Raw genomic sequence first — 16,004 nt, forward strand, 5'->3', positions numbered from 1 at the left:
GGTCAAGTGTGGTGTATATGTAAATATGATGTATATGTGGTGTATATGATGTATATGATGTGGTGTATATGATGTATATGATGTGGTGTATATGTAAATATGATGTGGTGTATATGTAAATATGATGTAAATAAGATGTACATGTGTTGTAAATAGGTTGCAAATTTGGTGCACTTTTCCCAATAAAGTTTCGCCTTTTACTAAAGTTCACCGTGGAGGGGGGCAGCACAATGAGCTTCTAGTCAATTTTTGATAGGCCTAACCCGTTTGGGGAAGGCTACATCATTCAATTCAAAGAGAAAACATGCGTTCAGGTCGGACGTGTCCTGACCAGCCACACCCCCAGCCCAAAACAGATAAAACAAATAGAGGAAAAGAAACAAAGAGAGAGAAAGGACTCCACCACTTTGCCTCTCAAATGTTTGAAATAGGGCATCGACGAACGTTGAAAATTCAGGACATATGCTCTGGTCTCCCTTCAAATCCGCGTATTGATCTTTCGCCTTTTACTAAAGATCACCGTGGAGGGGGACAGCACAATGAGCTTCTAGTCAATTTTTGATAGGCCTAACCCGTTTGGGGAAGGCTACATCATTCAATTCAAACAGAAAACATGCGTTCAGGTCGGACGTGTCCTGACCAGCCACACCCCCAGCCCAAAACAGATAAAACAAATAGAGGAAAAGAAAGAAAGAGAGAGACGGGACTCCACCACTTTGCCTCTCAAATGTTTCAAATAGGGCATCGACGAACGTTGAAAATTCAGGACATATGCTTTGGTCTCCCTTCAAATCCGCGTATTGATCTTTCGCCTTTTACTAAAGTTCACCGTGGAGGGGGACAGCACAATGAGCTTCTAGTCAATTTTTGATAGGCCTAACCCGTTTGGGGAAGGCTACATCATTCAATTCAAAGAGAAAACATGCGTTCAGGTCGGACGTGTCCTGACCAGCCACACCCCCAGCCCAAAACAGATAAAACAAATAGAGGAAAAGAAACAAAGAGAGAGAAAGGACTCCACCACTTTGCCTCTCAAATGTTTCAAATAGGGCATCGACGAACGTTGAAAATTCAGGACATATGCTCTGGTCTCCCTTCAAATCCGCGTATTGATCTTTCGCCTTTTACTAAAGATCACCGTGGAGGGGGACAGCACAATGAGCTTCTAGTCAATTTTTGATAGGCCTAACCCGTTTGGGGAAGGCTACATCATTCAATTCAAAGAGAAAACATGCGTTCAGGTCGGACGTGTCCTGACCAGCCACACCCCCAGCCCAAAACAGATAAAACAAATAGAGGAAAAGAAAGAAAGAGAGAGACGGGACTCCACCACTTTGCCTCTCAAATGTTTCAAATAGGGCATCGACGAACGTTGAAAATTCAGGACATATGCTTTGGTCTCCCTTCAAATCCGCGTATTGATCTTTCGCCTTTTACTAAAGTTCACCGTGGAGGGGGACAGCACAATGAGCTTCTAGTCAATTTTTGATAGGCCTAACCCGTTTGGGGAAGGCTACATCATTCAATTCAAACAGAAAACATGCGTTCAGGTCGGACGTGTCCTGACCAGCCACACCCCCAGCCCAAAACAGATAAAACAAATAGAGGAAAAGAAACAAAGAGAGAGAAAGGACTCCACCACTTTGCCTCTCAAATGTTTCAAATAGGGCATCGACGAACGTTGAAAATTCAGGACATATGCTCTGGTCTCCCTTCAAATCCGCGTATTGATCTTTCGCCTTTTACTAAAGTTCACCGTGGAGGGGGGCAGCACAATGAGCTTCTAGTCAATTTTTGATAGGCCTAACCCGTTTGGGGAAGGCTACATCATTCAATTCAAAGAGAAAACATGCGTTCAGGTCGGACGTGTCCTGACCAGCCACACCCCCAGCCCAAAACAGATAAAACAAATAGAGGAAAAGAAACAAAGAGAGAGAAAGGACTCCACCACTTTGCCTCTCAAATGTTTGAAATAGGGCATCGACGAACGTTGAAAATTCAGGACATATGCTCTGGTCTCCCTTCAAATCCGCGTATTGATCTTTCGCCTTTTACTAAAGATCACCGTGGAGGGGGACAGCACAATGAGCTTCTAGTCAATTTTTGATAGGCCTAACCCGTTTGGGGAAGGCTACATCATTCAATTCAAAGAGAAAACATGCGTTCAGGTCGGACGTGTCCTGACCAGCCACACCCCCAGCCCAAAACAGATAAAACAAATAGAGGAAAAGAAAGAAAGAGAGAGACGGGATTCCACCACTTTGCCTCTCAAATGTTTCAAATAGGGCATCGACGAACGTTGAAAATTCAGGACATATGCTCTGGTCTCCCTTCAAATCCGCGTATTGATCTTTCGCCTTTTACTAAAGATCACCGTGGAGGGGGACAGCACAATGAGCTTCTAGTCAATTTTTGATAGGCCTAACCCGTTTGGGGAAGGCTACATCATTCAATTCAAAGAGAAAACATGCGTTCAGGTCGGACGTGTCCTGACCAGCCACACCCCCAGCCCAAAACAGATAAAACAAATAGAGGAAAAGAAACAAAGAGAGAGAAAGGACTCCACCACTTTGCCTCTCAAATGTTTCAAATAGGGCATCGACGAACGTTGAAAATTCAGGACATATGCTCTGGTCTCCCTTCAAATCCGCGTATTGATCTTTCGCCTTTTACTAAAGTTCACCGTGGAGGGGGGCAGCACAATGAGCTTCTAGTCAATTTTTGATAGGCCTAACCCGTTTGGGGAAGGCTACATCATTCAATTCAAAGAGAAAACATGCGTTCAGGTCGGACGTGTCCTGACCAGCCACACCCCCAGCCCAAAACAGATAAAACAAATAGAGGAAAAGAAACAAAGAGAGAGAAAGGACTCCACCACTTTGCCTCTCAAATGTTTCAAATAGGGCATCGACGAACGTTGAAAATTCAGGACATATGCTCTGGTCTCCCTTCAAATCCGCGTATTGATCTTTCGCCTTTTACTAAAGATCACCGTGGAGGGGGACAGCACAATGAGCTTCTAGTCAATTTTTGATAGGCCTAACCCGTTTGGGGAAGGCTACATCATTCAATTCAAAGAGAAAACATGCGTTCAGGTCGGACGTGTCCTGACCAGCCACACCCCCAGCCCAAAACAGATAAAACAAATAGAGGAAAAGAAAGAAAGAGAGAGACGGGACTCCACCACTTTGCCTCTCAAATGTTTCAAATAGGGCATCGACGAACGTTGAAAATTCAGGACATATGCTCTGGTCTCCCTTCAAATCCGCGTATTGATCTTTCGCCTTCGACCTTTCGACGACGACGACGACGATCTGAACGGACGTGTTGTCATTGTGCTCCTGTTCGATTTTCGATAATTTTCGAGTTTTAGTGGGCTTTCAGGACCCAAGCCCCGTGTTTTCGTCTTCCTGAAGGTCCCGGTATCGGGGGGCCGCTTCGTGTCAAGGACGGAAGATGGCCAACCGCCGCCCCATCAATCGGGAATTCAGTTTTGACTTGGAGGTAGATCGAGAGGTACGTATGTCTCAAGTACTACAAGGGCTGCTGAAGGCAGTAGGGAAGGAGGCGAGGGGTGTCAACCCCTTCGGCGGTGGAAAGTTTGTAGTGACTACAACTACGAAGAATGCGGCTGAGGCCCTCCTGAGGTCAGGAGAACTGGAAGTTGCTGGAAAGATGTATCCGTTGGTTCCACTAGCCAGCATTACGACATTGGTGACGGTCCACTTTTTACCTGTGGAAGTACCCAACGACGACCTCAGAGAGGTAATGGGAAAGTACGGGAAAGTGCTTTCAGTCAAGAGGGAGTACTTCCGAGAAGCCCCGAGCGTGGAAAAAGGAAGTCGACGAGTCATCCTTGAGATGAAGACGGAGGTGCCAAACTACATCCAAGTGGATGGTTTCCAGGTAATGTGCATTTACGCCAACATGAAAAAGGCGTGCAGGCGCTGTGGAGAGACCGGCCACTTTTCGTTCAACTGCCGGACACCGCAGTGCAAGAGGTGCGGTGACTACGGGCACATCGCGACCGGCTGTACAGCACTTTGCAAGAAGTGCGGAGAAGACCACGCGACAACATCGTGCACGGTAAATACCTACGCAAGTGTTACCACGACTGCGACTGGGCAGACGGACGTACCCGGGGACGAACCGATGGACAAAGTTATTGTCGCTATGGTAGAGGGCGCTGCAGAGAACGAAGAGAAGTCTGAAGAGGCAGTGGTGAGGGACTGGTCAACTGAGGTGGACTCAACTGCAGATGCAAACGTCCCGCTGCTCAACACAGAGGACGAGAAAAACACCGAAGATGCGGAGGAAATGCCGACGAAAGAAAGTCCCGTGGAGGAAGGCGCAAGTGAGACGGAAGCGAATCACAACATTTCGAGGTCGTCTTCAGAAGGTACTATGGTCACTGAAAATCGAGGGACACAGGACACCGCGGACTCTGAGGGCGACTCGGACAGCGAAATGGATGCAGCCGGTGCCACTTTGAAAAGGGGACCGCCGTCGTCTGAGACTGCTGAGACTGTGACGCTGCCACAAAAGACGGGAGGTCATCTGCCTGGTCAACTCGGGGAGCTGCCCAGCAGAGGAAGAGGAATTGTGAAGAAGCAAAAAAGGACTTAAGTTCGTCATAATGTGGCAAGTAAGGAACAAAGTGTTTGGTGTTTCACTTTATTTGGTAACCTTCGCGGTAGCAACGTTAAATTGCAGGGGTTTAAGAACAGTGCGAAAACAGGAAGTTGTGAAGGAACTCGGCGTAAAGTTAAAACTTGATGTTATTTGTCTTCAAGAAACGCATTTTTGCGATACGAAAGACGTTGTAAATTTTGAAAGAAACACGGGATGGAGGTCTGTGCACAGTTTTGGATGCAGACGGGCAAGGGGAGTCGCTATTTGCTTGTCCCCGAGCTATCCAGGAGTGATAAGAAGATACACCAGAGACGATGAGGGGCGTGTGGCAGTTGCTGATATAGAATGCGATGGCAAAGAGTACAAGATTGTCTGTGTTTATGCCCCCGTTGATAATGGGCCCCGGAACGATTTCTTTAGAAGCCTGGATTCCTTCATGCTGGGTTCGAGGAATGTCGTTATTGTCGGCGATTTTAACTGTGTTGTTGATCAAGTGTATGATGTGTCGGGGGGTACAAAAAGAAGTACTGAATGGAAAGCGAAGGAGTTGAAGCGACTTATAGAAGCGTGTCAGCTAACGGACACGTGGAACAAAATTCACGGAAAATTACCTGGTTTTTCTTTTTACGCTCAGGGTCGTAGCGTACGTCTTGACCGAATGTATGTTTCAAATACGCTAAGTGAAAATGTCCTTAATTGTGAAGTGCTCCAAGTGGGAAGCCAAGACTGTTTTGTGACAGACCATAGTATGGTGGTAGTGACTTTTAAAAATGTGTCTGGCCAAGGAAGGCTACCGAGTCGGTGGCGACTCAATGTCAATTTGTTAAAAGATAAAGAAGCGGTGGAAGAAGTGAAGACATATTTGGAAGGGAAAGTTAAAGAAAGGAGCATCACATTGGATTGGTGGGACGAGACCAAAGCAGAGGTTAAGACGATTTTTCAAAAATGGGGGAGGAAAAGAGCTGTCGAAAAGAAACACGCCATTTGGTCCATACGATGGGGACTGCGATACCTGAGAAGCACCGGACTCGAAACAGCCGCTCAACAAGAAGCGTACAGAGAACTGCAGAGTGACTTGGGAGCCCTGTTGGTAAAAAGAGATTGGGACAGTGGAGAGATGAAGGGGCAGACAAGTCGACAGCTGATCACCAACAAGTTGCGCAGCAAACCCCAAGGAATGCATACACTCCTGGACAGAGAGGGGATCGAAAGGACGTCACAGGAAGAAATTGAGGACATTTGCATTCACTTTTACGAAGAACTTTACCGGTACAAAGACGTTGATGAAGGCCTCTGGGAGGAGATAGCACAGACGATCCCGAGGTTGGAAAATGGTGCGGAACTGTTGGGAAAGGAAATCACAACCGCTGAGTTGACAGCAGCTCTCCGACAGCTATCTGCAGGGAAAAGCCCGGGTTCCGACGGGTTGCCGTCGGAATTTTACAAAACCTTTTGGCCACAGCTGGGGAAAGTCTTCACCGATATACTGAACGGGAGTCTAGAGAATGGTGTTTTCCCTTCGACAATGAGGCTCGGAATAGTGAAGTTGCTGTGCAAGAACGTGAGTCGAGCAAATGACTTAAAGGCATGGCGACCGCTCACGATAATGAACACAGACTACAAAATCGTTGCGAAGGTTCTGCAGATGCGACTGGCGCAGGCCATGCAAGCTTTAGTGTCACCGGTGCAGGCATGTGCGGTTCCAGGGAGAGGAATTCAGACGCACCTGAGCGCCCTGCGAGACTTGTGTGCAGTAACAAAAGAGAAAGACCTCGCCATGTTATTGATGAGCTTTGACCAGGAAAAGGCCTTTGACCTCGTAAGCCACCGGTACATGTTCTATATTTTAACAAGAATGGGACTCCCAGAAAGTTTCTTAGATACGTAGAACTGCTGTACAGAGGAGCCATTAGTGCCATTGAAGTGAATGGGAAGACCACGCAAGTTTTCCACGTGAGGTCAGGAGTTCGACAGGGATGCCCACTATCACCGCTGTTGTACGTGCTGTGCATAGAGCCTTTGTTGCTTAAGCTGGCGTCAAGTCCGAGGATTGCACGGGTACCGCTTCCAGGCATCTTGGGAAGACCGACAATCTTTGCCTACGCTGATGATGTGACCATCTGTACAACGGAAGAACGCGCAGTTCAAGAGGCGCTACAGATCATGGAGCTCTACACGAAAGCATCAGGGGCAAGACTGAACAAAGAAAAGTCAACCATCCTACCGGTACATCGTCAGACGCTGCAGCAAGAGATAGCCGGAGTACCAGTTGTCCAAGGAGCGAAGCTGTTGGGAGTCCAGTTCGACATGCGAGGACCGTCCGACGAATCCTGGAAGAAAGTCCGAAAAGAACTTGAGCGTATTCGAGACGATTACAATGGACAGCAAATGAGCTACGCAGAAAGAGCTGACATCATACAGAAGACAATGACGTCAAAGATCTGGTACTTGGGCACAGGCTTTCCTCCCAATAAGAAGACGGCGAAGCAACTGAACCGCACCATCATGTCATTGTTTTGGCAGGGGAAGCCTGAAAAAGTCAAAAGAGGGGTGATCCAGGGTCCGTTGGAATGCGGTGGATTCGAAGTGCAAGACGTCAGACTCAAGTCTTTGGCCCTCTCAATTGTACAGATAGGAAAGACACTAGAAGAAGATGAACACATAGCAAAACCTATCATGCTATATGCCATGGGGACAGAGGCAAGACTGTTTGGAGAGAGGCTTGACAACACAAGACCGAAGGCGGAGAAACCCACCCCATTCTATGCAGAGGCAGCCAGGTACGCGCGAATTCTGCAGCGTTTTCTGCCAGAAGGGACCCTGCCATACTTGTCGACAAAGCAAGTCTATGAAGAACTCTATAAAAGGTGCAAAATGCCAGATAATACAGTGCAAGAAAGACAACACCGAAGACTGGTAGTGGCTAACGTTCTTGAAGGAGACCGTGCAGACCTGGCCTGGGAACTGTCCCATAATGTCCTGTCAGTGAAAACGAGGCTCTTCCGATTCCATTTTGTTCGTTCAAATCTGTGCGGGGTCTGCAATGGACTAGAAAACCACAGACACGTTTTCTATGAATGCGTGTTGGCAGCGGCGTTGTGGCGGAAAGTCGCCACCGTGTTTCGCGTACCTCGCATAGAGTACGACACTGTGCTCTATTCAGACCCTCTGCCAGTGGCTGCTAATCGAGTTCCATCTTTTGCACTTCTCATGGGTGAGGTCAAGCATGAGATCTGGCGCTCCCGAAACAGGCGAGTGTACGGTGGAGGTGATGTGTGCCTGAGGACCTCACTCTTTAACATCCGGTTGCACTTGAAGGAGAAAATACAGCGTGAACTGGACTGTATGGAAGTGAGCGCTTTCAAGAAAAGGTGGAAGGGCCATTGGCTATTGTTTGTAAGATCAAACGGCAGAATAGTAGTAAAGTTTTAAATCTTTCAAGTGCATGATTTGCGATAATTAGAGTGTGCACCGTTGAGTAGGAGCTGCTCCTGAGCCGGTCAAGTGTGGTGTATATGTAAATATGATGTATATGTGGTGTATATGATGTATATGATGTGGTGTATATGATGTATATGATGTGGTGTATATGATGTATATGATGTGGTGTATATGTAAATATGATGTGGTGTATATGTAAATATGATGTAAATAAGATGTACATGTGTTGTAAATAGGTTGCAAATTTGGTGCACTTTTCCCAATAAAGTTTCGCCTTTTACTAAAGTTCACCGTGGAGGGGGGCAGCACAATGAGCTTCTAGTCAATTTTTGATAGGCCTAACCCGTTTGGGGAAGGCTACATCATTCAATTCAAAGAGAAAACATGCGTTCAGGTCGGACGTGTCCTGACCAGCCACACCCCCAGCCCAAAACAGATAAAACAAATAGAGGAAAAGAAAGAAAGAGAGAGACGGGACTCCACCACTTTGCCTCTCAAATGTTTCAAATAGGGCATCGACGAACGTTGAAAATTCAGGACATATGCTCTGGTCTCCCTTCAAATCCGCGTATTGATCTTTCGCCTTTTACTAAAGATCACCGTGGAGGGGGACAGCACAATGAGCTTCTAGTCAATTTTTGATAGGCCTAACCCGTTTGGGGAAGGCTACATCATTCAATTCAAACAGAAAACATGCGTTCAGGTCGGACGTGTCCTGACCAGCCACACCCCCAGCCCAAAACAGATAAAACAAATAGAGGAAAAGAAACAAAGAGAGAGAAAGGACTCCACCACTTTGCCTCTCAAATGTTTGAAATAGGGCATCGACGAACGTTGAAAATTCAGGACATATGCTCTGGTCTCCCTTCAAATCCGCGTATTGATCTTTCGCCTTTTACTAAAGATCACCGTGGAGGGGGACAGCACAATGAGCTTCTAGTCAATTTTTGATAGGCCTAACCCGTTTGGGGAAGGCTACATCATTCAATTCAAAGAGAAAACATGCGTTCAGGTCGGACGTGTCCTGACCAGCCACACCCCCAGCCCAAAACAGATAAAACAAATAGAGGAAAAGAAAGAAAGAGAGAGACGGGACTCCACCACTTTGCCTCTCAAATGTTTCAAATAGGGCATCGACGAACGTTGAAAATTCAGGACATATGCTCTGGTCTCCCTTCAAATCCGCGTATTGATCTTTCGCCTTTTACTAAAGATCACCGTGGAAGGGGACAGCACAATGAGCTTCTAGTCAATTTTTGATAGGCCTAACCCGTTTGGGGAAGGCTACATCATTCAATTCAAACAGAAAACATGCGTTCAGGTCGGACGTGTCCTGACCAGCCACACCCCCAGCCCAAAACAGATAAAACAAATAGAGGAAAAGAAACAAAGAGAGAGAAAGGACTCCACCACTTTGCCTCTCAAATGTTTGAAATAGGGCATCGACGAACGTTGAAAATTCAGGACATATGCTCTGGTCTCCCTTCAAATCCGCGTATTGATCTTTCGCCTTTTACTAAAGTTCACCGTGGAGGGGGACAGCACAATGAGCTTCTAGTCAATTTTTGATAGGCCTAACCCGTTTGGGGAAGGCTACATCATTCAATTCAAAGAGAAAACATGCGTTCAGGTCGGACGTGTCCTGACCAGCCACACCCCCAGCCCAAAACAGATAAAACAAATAGAGGAAAAGAAAGAAAGAGAGAGACGGGACTCCACCACTTTGCCTCTCAAATGTTTCAAATAGGGCATCGACGAACGTTGAAAATTCAGGACATATGCTTGGTCTCCCTTCAAATCCGCGTATTGATCTTTCGCCTTTTACTAAAGTTCACCGTGGAGGGGGACAGCACAATGAGCTTCTAGTCAATTTTTGATAGGCCTAACCCGTTTGGGGAAGGCTACATCATTCAATTCAAACAGAAAACATGCGTTCAGGTCGGACGTGTCCTGACCAGCCACACCCCCAGCCCAAAACAGATAAAACAAATAGAGGAAAAGAAACAAAGAGAGAGAAAGGACTCCACCACTTTGCCTCTCAAATGTTTCAAATAGGGCATCGACGAACGTTGAAAATTCAGGACATATGCTCTGGTCTCCCTTCAAATCCGCGTATTGATCTTTCGCCTTTTACTAAAGTTCACCGTGGAGGGGGACAGCACAATGAGCTTCTAGTCAATTTTTGATAGGCCTAACCCGTTTGGGGAAGGCTACATCATTCAATTCAAAGAGAAAACATGCGTTCAGGTCGGACGTGTCCTGACCAGCCACACCCCCAGCCCAAAACAGATAAAACAAATAGAGGAAAAGAAAGAAAGAGAGAGACGGGACTCCACCACTTTGCCTCTCAAATGTTTCAAATAGGGCATCGACGAACGTTGAAAATTCAGGACATATGCTTGGTCTCCCTTCAAATCCGCGTATTGATCTTTCGCCTTTTACTAAAGTTCACCGTGGAGGGGGACAGCACAATGAGCTTCTAGTCAATTTTTGATAGGCCTAACCCGTTTGGGGAAGGCTACATCATTCAATTCAAACAGAAAACATGCGTTCAGGTCGGACGTGTCCTGACCAGCCACACCCCCAGCCCAAAACAGATAAAACAAATAGAGGAAAAGAAACAAAGAGAGAGAAAGGACTCCACCACTTTGCCTCTCAAATGTTTCAAATAGGGCATCGACGAACGTTGAAAATTCAGGACATATGCTCTGGTCTCCCTTCAAATCCGCGTATTGATCTTTCGCCTTTTACTAAAGTTCACCGTGGAGGGGGACAGCACAATGAGCTTCTAGTCAATTTTTGATAGGCCTAACCCGTTTGGGGAAGGCTACATCATTCAATTCAAAGAGAAAACATGCGTTCAGGTCGGACGTGTCCTGACCAGCCACACCCCCAGCCCAAAACAGATAAAACAAATAGAGGAAAAGAAACAAAGAGAGAGAAAGGACTCCACCACTTTGCCTCTCAAATGTTTCAAATAGGGCATCGACGAACGTTGAAAATTCAGGACATATGCTCTGGTCTCCCTTCAAATCCGCGTATTGATCTTTCGCCTTTTACTAAAGTTCACCGTGGAGGGGGACAGCACAATGAGCTTCTAGTCAATTTTTGATAGGCCTAACCCGTTTGGGGAAGGCTACATCATTCAATTCAAAGAGAAAACATGCGTTCAGGTCGGACGTGTCCTGACCAGCCACACCCCCAGCCCAAAACAGATAAAACAAATAGAGGAAAAGAAAGAAAGAGAGAGACGGGACTCCACCACTTTGCCTCTCAAATGTTTCAAATAGGGCATCGACGAACGTTGAAAATTCAGGACATATGCTCTGGTCTCCCTTCAAATCCGCGTATTGATCTTTCGCCTTTTACTAAAGTTCACCGTGGAGGGGGACAGCACAATGAGCTTCTAGTCAATTTTTGATAGGCCTAACCCGTTTGGGGAAGGCTACATCATTCAATTCAAAGAGAAAACATGCGTTCAGGTCGGACGTGTCCTGACCAGCCACACCCCCAGCCCAAAACAGATAAAACAAATAGAGGAAAAGAAACAAAGAGAGAGAAAGGACTCCACCACTTTGCCTCTCAAATGTTTCAAATAGGGCATCGACGAACGTTGAAAATTCAGGACATATGCTCTGGTCTCCCTTCAAATCCGCGTATTGATCTTTCGCCTTTTACTAAAGATCACCGTGGAGGGGGACAGCACAATGAGCTTCTAGTCAATTTTTGATAGGCCTAACCCGTTTGGGGAAGGCTACATCATTCAATTCAAAGAGAAAACATGCGTTCAGGTCGGACGTGTCCTGACCAGCCACACCCCCAGCCCAAAACAGATAAAACAAATAGAGGAAAAGAAACAAAGAGAGAGAAAGGACTCCACCACTTTGCCTCTCATATGTTTGAAATAGGGCATCGACGAACGTTGAAAATTCAGGACATATGCTCTGGTCTCCCTTCAAATCCGCGTATTGATCTTTCGCCTTTTACTAAAGATCACCGTGGAGGGGGACAGCACAATGAGCTTCTAGTCAATTTTTGATAGGCCTAACCCGTTTGGGGAAGGCTACATCATTCAATTCAAAGAGAAAACATGCGTTCAGGTCGGACGTGTCCTGACCAGCCACACCCCCAGCCCAAAACAGATAAAACAAATAGAGGAAAAGAAACAAAGAGAGAGACAGGACTCCACCACTTTGCCTCTCAAATGTTTCAAATAGGGCATCGACGAACGTTGAAAATTCAGGACATATGCTCTGGTCTCCCTTCAAATCCGCGTATTGATCTTTCGCCTTTTACTAAAGTTCACCGTGGAGGGGGACAGCACAATGAGCTTCTAGTCAATTTTTGATAGGCCTAACCCGTTTGGGGAAGGCTACATCATTCAATTCAAAGAGAAAACATGCGTTCAGGTCGGACGTGTCCTGACCAGCCACACCCCCAGCCCAAAACAGATAAAACAAATAGAGGAAAAGAAAGAAAGAGAGAGACAGGACTCCACCACTTTGCCTCTCAAATGTTTCAAATAGGGCATCGACGAACGTTGAAAATTCAGGACATATGCTCTGGTCTCCCTTCAAATCCGCGTATTGATCTTTCGCCTTTTACTAAAGTTCACCGTGGAGGGGGGCAGCACAATGAGCTTCTAGTCAATTTTTGATAGGCCTAACCCGTTTGGGGAAGGCTACATCATTCAATTCAAAGAGAAAACATGCGTTCAGGTCGGACGTGTCCTGACCAGCCACACCCCCAGCCCAAAACAGATAAAACAAATAGAGGAAAAGAAACAAAGAGAGAGAAAGGACTCCACCACTTTGCCTCTCAAATGTTTGAAATAGGGCATCGACGAACGTTGAAAATTCAGGACATATGCTCTGGTCTCCCTTCAAATCCGCGTATTGATCTTTCGCCTTTTACTAAAGTTCACCGTGGAGGGGGACAGCACAATGAGCTTCTAGTCAATTTTTGATAGGCCTAACCCGTTTGGGGAAGGCTACATCATTCAATTCAAAGAGAAAACATGCGTTCAGGTCGGACGTGTCCTGACCAGCCACACCCCCAGCCCAAAACAGATAAAACAAATAGAGGAAAAGAAAGAAAGAGAGAGACAGGGACTCCACCACTTTGCCTCTCATATGTTTCAAATAGGGCATCGACGAACGTTGAAAATTCAGGACATATGCTCTGGTCTCCCTTCAAATCCGCGTATTGATCTTTCGCCTTTTACTAAAGTTCACCGTGGAGGGGGACAGCACAATGAGCTTCTAGTCAATTTTTGATAGGCCTAACCCGTTTGGGGAAGGCTACATCATTCAATTCAAAGAGAAAACATGCGTTCAGGTCGGACGTGTCCTGACCAGCCACACCCCCAGCCCAAAACAGATAAAACAAATAGAGGAAAAGAAACAAAGGAGAGAAAGGACTCCACCACTTTGCCTCTCATATGTTTCAAATAGGGCATCGACGAACGTTGAAAATTCAGGACATATGCTCTGGTCTCCCTTCAAATCCGCGTATTGATCTTTCGCCTTTTACTAAAGTTCACCGTGGAGGGGGGCAGCACAATGAGCTTCTAGTCAATTTTTGATAAGCCTAACCCGTTTGGGGAAGGCTACATCATTCAATTCAAAGAGAAAACATGCGTTCAGGTCGGACGTGTCCTGACCAGCCACACCCCCAGCCCAAAACAGATAAAACAAATAGAGGAAAAGAAACAAAGAGAGAGAAAGGACTCCACCACTTTGCCTCTCAAATGTTTGAAATAGGGCATCGACGAACGTTGAAAATTCAGGACATATGCTCTGGTCTCCCTTCAAATCCGCGTATTGATCTTTCGCCTTTTACTAAAGATCACCGTGGAGGGGGACAGCACAATGAGCTTCTAGTCAATTTTTGATAGGCCTAACCCGTTTGGGGAAGGCTACATCATTCAATTCAAAGAGAAAACATGCGTTCAGGTCGGACGTGTCCTGACCAGCCACACCCCCAGCCCAAAACAGATAAAACAAATAGAGGAAAAGAAAGAAAGAGAGAGACGGGACTCCACCACTTTGCCTCTCATATGTTTCAAATAGGGCATCGACGAACGTTGAAAATTCAGGACATATGCTCTGGTCTCCCTTCAAATCCGCGTATTGATCTTTCGCCTTTTACTAAAGATCACCGTGGAGGGGGACAGCACAATGAGCTTCTAGTCAATTTTTGATAGGCCTAACCCGTTTGGGGAAGGCTACATCATTCAATTCAAACAGAAAACATGCGTTCAGGTCGGACGTGTCCTGACCAGCCACACCCCCAGCCCAAAACAGATAAAACAAATAGAGGAAAAGAAACAAAGAGAGAGAAAGGACTCCACCACTTTGCCTCTCAAATGTTTCAAATAGGGCATCGACGAACGTTGAAAATTCAGGACATATGCTCTGGTCTCCCTTCAAATCCGCGTATTGATCTTTCGCCTTTTACTAAAGAGGAAAAGACGACGACGACGATCGTTCGATCGGCTGTGTTTTCATCGAGCTCTCTGCTTATATTAAGAAGAAAGACCGTGCCTTCTGGCCTGTAAGTTTGGCTTATTACTGAGTCTTTACTTTCACGTGTACCACACGCCCCGACCCCGACGATGGGTGCCCAAGGGCTCCCTAGGGAGTTGGCGGCGCAACTTCGCCAAGACCTTACGTTCTGCCTCCATGCTGAATCTCAAGTAAGGACGAAGCAAGTGATGGATGCGGTCTTGGCTGCTATTCCACTGAACGACTTGCGTTCGGTGAGACCCGCTGGACTGGGCCGCTACTACGTGACAGTCCACACCATGCGGGCTGTTGACACGCTCCGTGCGTTGGGTTCGTTGACTATCGGGAACAAGACTTACCCCTTGGTGTCCCTGGCGTCGTTCACTAAAGTAGTGACAGTGATGCATCTGCCAACGGAGATGCCGGACAGCGACTTGGACGCAGTGCTGACAAGGTACGGGAGAGTCATCAAGTCGCATCGTGAAAAGTACAGGGATTACCCCACTGTTGAGACGGGCGCACGTAAGGTGCTGCTCGAGGCCACGAAGGAGGTGCCGAACTTCATCGTAGTGAGGGGCTTCCAAGCGATGTGCCTGTATTCGGGAATGCGTAAACTCTGCCGCCGATGCAATCAGGAGGGCCACTTCGCCGCCGAGTGCACGACGCCGCGATGCCGTCGCTGCCTAGCCTATGGGCACGAGGCTATCTCCTGCGAGGAAAAGTGCAGGAAATGTGGGGCCGATCATTGGACCAGCCGCTGCAGGGTAACCACTTACGCAAGCGTTGCCCACGACGACGCGGCGCAGCTCGGCCAAGGGGATGCGGAGAAAGCCCATCGGGAAGAGCTGGAACAGCAAGAAGCGATGCTCACCGAGTTGCTTACCTTGCCAACGGGGGCTGCCATTGTAGCCTCTGGGAACGTCTCTACAGAAGAGCCCGCCACTGCGGTGCCCGAGAAGAGCGAATCAGAAGCACCTGCCACTGCAGGGCTTCAGGAAGTCACGAAGACGTCAACCGAGACTGAGGAACTGCTTAACGGTGCTGACTTTTCGCACCCAGGCACATCATCAGTCGACAGCGACGGCTCAGAGCCTGGTCTCGTCATCGACGAAGACGCTCTCGAAGACGACGCTGCCTGCGAAGACATGCGGGAGGACAACAATGCAGGTGGTCAGCCCCCGAAACGTCCGCATCCCTCGACCGGCTCCCTGTCGTATTCGACGCCGTCAGAAGAAGAGTGGTTGAAGGAAGGCAAGGGCACCCCGAAGCCTGACTGCAAGAAGGCTAGGCAAGACGCCAGTCTTACGTCCCAAACCCCCCTCCCATTACCCGATAATGAAGGTACTAAGTCTTAATGTACGAGGACTGCGTCAACACCGCAAGCAGAGGGCACTTGGCTCCCTGCTGGAATCCCTTGGAGTCGAC

The 16,004-nt window shown here is 47.3% G+C and overlaps 28 non-coding genes and 2 pseudogenes across 28 annotated transcripts; all 30 read left to right on the plus strand.

The window, feature by feature from the left end:
- Positions 1–161: 161 nt before the first annotated feature.
- Positions 162–275, plus strand: LOC135379639 (U5 spliceosomal RNA; annotated as a pseudogene).
- Positions 276–462: 187 nt separating this feature from the next.
- Positions 463–584, plus strand: LOC135379780 (U5 spliceosomal RNA). The gene has a single exon (XR_010419236.1). It is a non-coding gene; the product is annotated as a U5 spliceosomal RNA (small nuclear RNA).
- A 187-nt stretch (positions 585–771) lies between these two features.
- LOC135379501 (U5 spliceosomal RNA) lies at positions 772–893 on the plus strand. Its single transcript, XR_010418988.1, has one exon. It is a non-coding gene; the product is annotated as a U5 spliceosomal RNA (small nuclear RNA).
- Positions 894–1,080: 187 nt separating this feature from the next.
- On the plus strand, positions 1,081–1,202 carry LOC135379833 (U5 spliceosomal RNA). The gene has a single exon (XR_010419287.1). It is a non-coding gene; the product is annotated as a U5 spliceosomal RNA (small nuclear RNA).
- A 187-nt stretch (positions 1,203–1,389) lies between these two features.
- On the plus strand, positions 1,390–1,511 carry LOC135379502 (U5 spliceosomal RNA). Its single transcript, XR_010418989.1, has one exon. It is a non-coding gene; the product is annotated as a U5 spliceosomal RNA (small nuclear RNA).
- Positions 1,512–1,698: 187 nt separating this feature from the next.
- LOC135379498 (U5 spliceosomal RNA) lies at positions 1,699–1,820 on the plus strand. The gene has a single exon (XR_010418985.1). It is a non-coding gene; the product is annotated as a U5 spliceosomal RNA (small nuclear RNA).
- A 187-nt stretch (positions 1,821–2,007) lies between these two features.
- On the plus strand, positions 2,008–2,129 carry LOC135379834 (U5 spliceosomal RNA). The gene has a single exon (XR_010419288.1). It is a non-coding gene; the product is annotated as a U5 spliceosomal RNA (small nuclear RNA).
- Positions 2,130–2,316: 187 nt separating this feature from the next.
- On the plus strand, positions 2,317–2,438 carry LOC135379835 (U5 spliceosomal RNA). Its single transcript, XR_010419289.1, has one exon. It is a non-coding gene; the product is annotated as a U5 spliceosomal RNA (small nuclear RNA).
- Positions 2,439–2,625: 187 nt separating this feature from the next.
- LOC135379499 (U5 spliceosomal RNA) lies at positions 2,626–2,747 on the plus strand. The gene has a single exon (XR_010418986.1). It is a non-coding gene; the product is annotated as a U5 spliceosomal RNA (small nuclear RNA).
- A 187-nt stretch (positions 2,748–2,934) lies between these two features.
- On the plus strand, positions 2,935–3,056 carry LOC135379781 (U5 spliceosomal RNA). The gene has a single exon (XR_010419237.1). It is a non-coding gene; the product is annotated as a U5 spliceosomal RNA (small nuclear RNA).
- A 5,258-nt stretch (positions 3,057–8,314) lies between these two features.
- LOC135379640 (U5 spliceosomal RNA) lies at positions 8,315–8,428 on the plus strand (annotated as a pseudogene).
- A 187-nt stretch (positions 8,429–8,615) lies between these two features.
- Positions 8,616–8,737, plus strand: LOC135379782 (U5 spliceosomal RNA). The gene has a single exon (XR_010419238.1). It is a non-coding gene; the product is annotated as a U5 spliceosomal RNA (small nuclear RNA).
- A 187-nt stretch (positions 8,738–8,924) lies between these two features.
- LOC135379784 (U5 spliceosomal RNA) lies at positions 8,925–9,046 on the plus strand. The gene has a single exon (XR_010419240.1). It is a non-coding gene; the product is annotated as a U5 spliceosomal RNA (small nuclear RNA).
- Positions 9,047–9,233: 187 nt separating this feature from the next.
- LOC135379433 (U5 spliceosomal RNA) lies at positions 9,234–9,355 on the plus strand. Its single transcript, XR_010418927.1, has one exon. It is a non-coding gene; the product is annotated as a U5 spliceosomal RNA (small nuclear RNA).
- A 187-nt stretch (positions 9,356–9,542) lies between these two features.
- On the plus strand, positions 9,543–9,664 carry LOC135379457 (U5 spliceosomal RNA). Its single transcript, XR_010418948.1, has one exon. It is a non-coding gene; the product is annotated as a U5 spliceosomal RNA (small nuclear RNA).
- A 187-nt stretch (positions 9,665–9,851) lies between these two features.
- On the plus strand, positions 9,852–9,972 carry LOC135379561 (U5 spliceosomal RNA). The gene has a single exon (XR_010419046.1). It is a non-coding gene; the product is annotated as a U5 spliceosomal RNA (small nuclear RNA).
- Positions 9,973–10,159: 187 nt separating this feature from the next.
- On the plus strand, positions 10,160–10,281 carry LOC135379458 (U5 spliceosomal RNA). Its single transcript, XR_010418949.1, has one exon. It is a non-coding gene; the product is annotated as a U5 spliceosomal RNA (small nuclear RNA).
- Positions 10,282–10,468: 187 nt separating this feature from the next.
- LOC135379562 (U5 spliceosomal RNA) lies at positions 10,469–10,589 on the plus strand. Its single transcript, XR_010419047.1, has one exon. It is a non-coding gene; the product is annotated as a U5 spliceosomal RNA (small nuclear RNA).
- A 187-nt stretch (positions 10,590–10,776) lies between these two features.
- On the plus strand, positions 10,777–10,898 carry LOC135379459 (U5 spliceosomal RNA). Its single transcript, XR_010418950.1, has one exon. It is a non-coding gene; the product is annotated as a U5 spliceosomal RNA (small nuclear RNA).
- A 187-nt stretch (positions 10,899–11,085) lies between these two features.
- LOC135379461 (U5 spliceosomal RNA) lies at positions 11,086–11,207 on the plus strand. The gene has a single exon (XR_010418951.1). It is a non-coding gene; the product is annotated as a U5 spliceosomal RNA (small nuclear RNA).
- A 187-nt stretch (positions 11,208–11,394) lies between these two features.
- Positions 11,395–11,516, plus strand: LOC135379462 (U5 spliceosomal RNA). The gene has a single exon (XR_010418952.1). It is a non-coding gene; the product is annotated as a U5 spliceosomal RNA (small nuclear RNA).
- Positions 11,517–11,703: 187 nt separating this feature from the next.
- Positions 11,704–11,825, plus strand: LOC135379785 (U5 spliceosomal RNA). The gene has a single exon (XR_010419241.1). It is a non-coding gene; the product is annotated as a U5 spliceosomal RNA (small nuclear RNA).
- Positions 11,826–12,012: 187 nt separating this feature from the next.
- On the plus strand, positions 12,013–12,134 carry LOC135379786 (U5 spliceosomal RNA). Its single transcript, XR_010419242.1, has one exon. It is a non-coding gene; the product is annotated as a U5 spliceosomal RNA (small nuclear RNA).
- A 187-nt stretch (positions 12,135–12,321) lies between these two features.
- LOC135379464 (U5 spliceosomal RNA) lies at positions 12,322–12,443 on the plus strand. The gene has a single exon (XR_010418954.1). It is a non-coding gene; the product is annotated as a U5 spliceosomal RNA (small nuclear RNA).
- Positions 12,444–12,630: 187 nt separating this feature from the next.
- On the plus strand, positions 12,631–12,752 carry LOC135379500 (U5 spliceosomal RNA). The gene has a single exon (XR_010418987.1). It is a non-coding gene; the product is annotated as a U5 spliceosomal RNA (small nuclear RNA).
- Positions 12,753–12,939: 187 nt separating this feature from the next.
- On the plus strand, positions 12,940–13,061 carry LOC135379465 (U5 spliceosomal RNA). The gene has a single exon (XR_010418955.1). It is a non-coding gene; the product is annotated as a U5 spliceosomal RNA (small nuclear RNA).
- Positions 13,062–13,249: 188 nt separating this feature from the next.
- LOC135379466 (U5 spliceosomal RNA) lies at positions 13,250–13,371 on the plus strand. Its single transcript, XR_010418956.1, has one exon. It is a non-coding gene; the product is annotated as a U5 spliceosomal RNA (small nuclear RNA).
- Positions 13,372–13,557: 186 nt separating this feature from the next.
- Positions 13,558–13,679, plus strand: LOC135379504 (U5 spliceosomal RNA). The gene has a single exon (XR_010418991.1). It is a non-coding gene; the product is annotated as a U5 spliceosomal RNA (small nuclear RNA).
- Positions 13,680–13,866: 187 nt separating this feature from the next.
- Positions 13,867–13,988, plus strand: LOC135379787 (U5 spliceosomal RNA). The gene has a single exon (XR_010419243.1). It is a non-coding gene; the product is annotated as a U5 spliceosomal RNA (small nuclear RNA).
- Positions 13,989–14,175: 187 nt separating this feature from the next.
- On the plus strand, positions 14,176–14,297 carry LOC135379788 (U5 spliceosomal RNA). The gene has a single exon (XR_010419244.1). It is a non-coding gene; the product is annotated as a U5 spliceosomal RNA (small nuclear RNA).
- Positions 14,298–16,004: the final 1,707 nt, after the last annotated feature.

This window comes from Ornithodoros turicata, chromosome 1 (genome assembly GCF_037126465.1).
Source record: "Ornithodoros turicata isolate Travis chromosome 1, ASM3712646v1, whole genome shotgun sequence".
NCBI lineage: Eukaryota > Metazoa > Arthropoda > Arachnida > Ixodida > Argasidae > Ornithodoros > Ornithodoros turicata.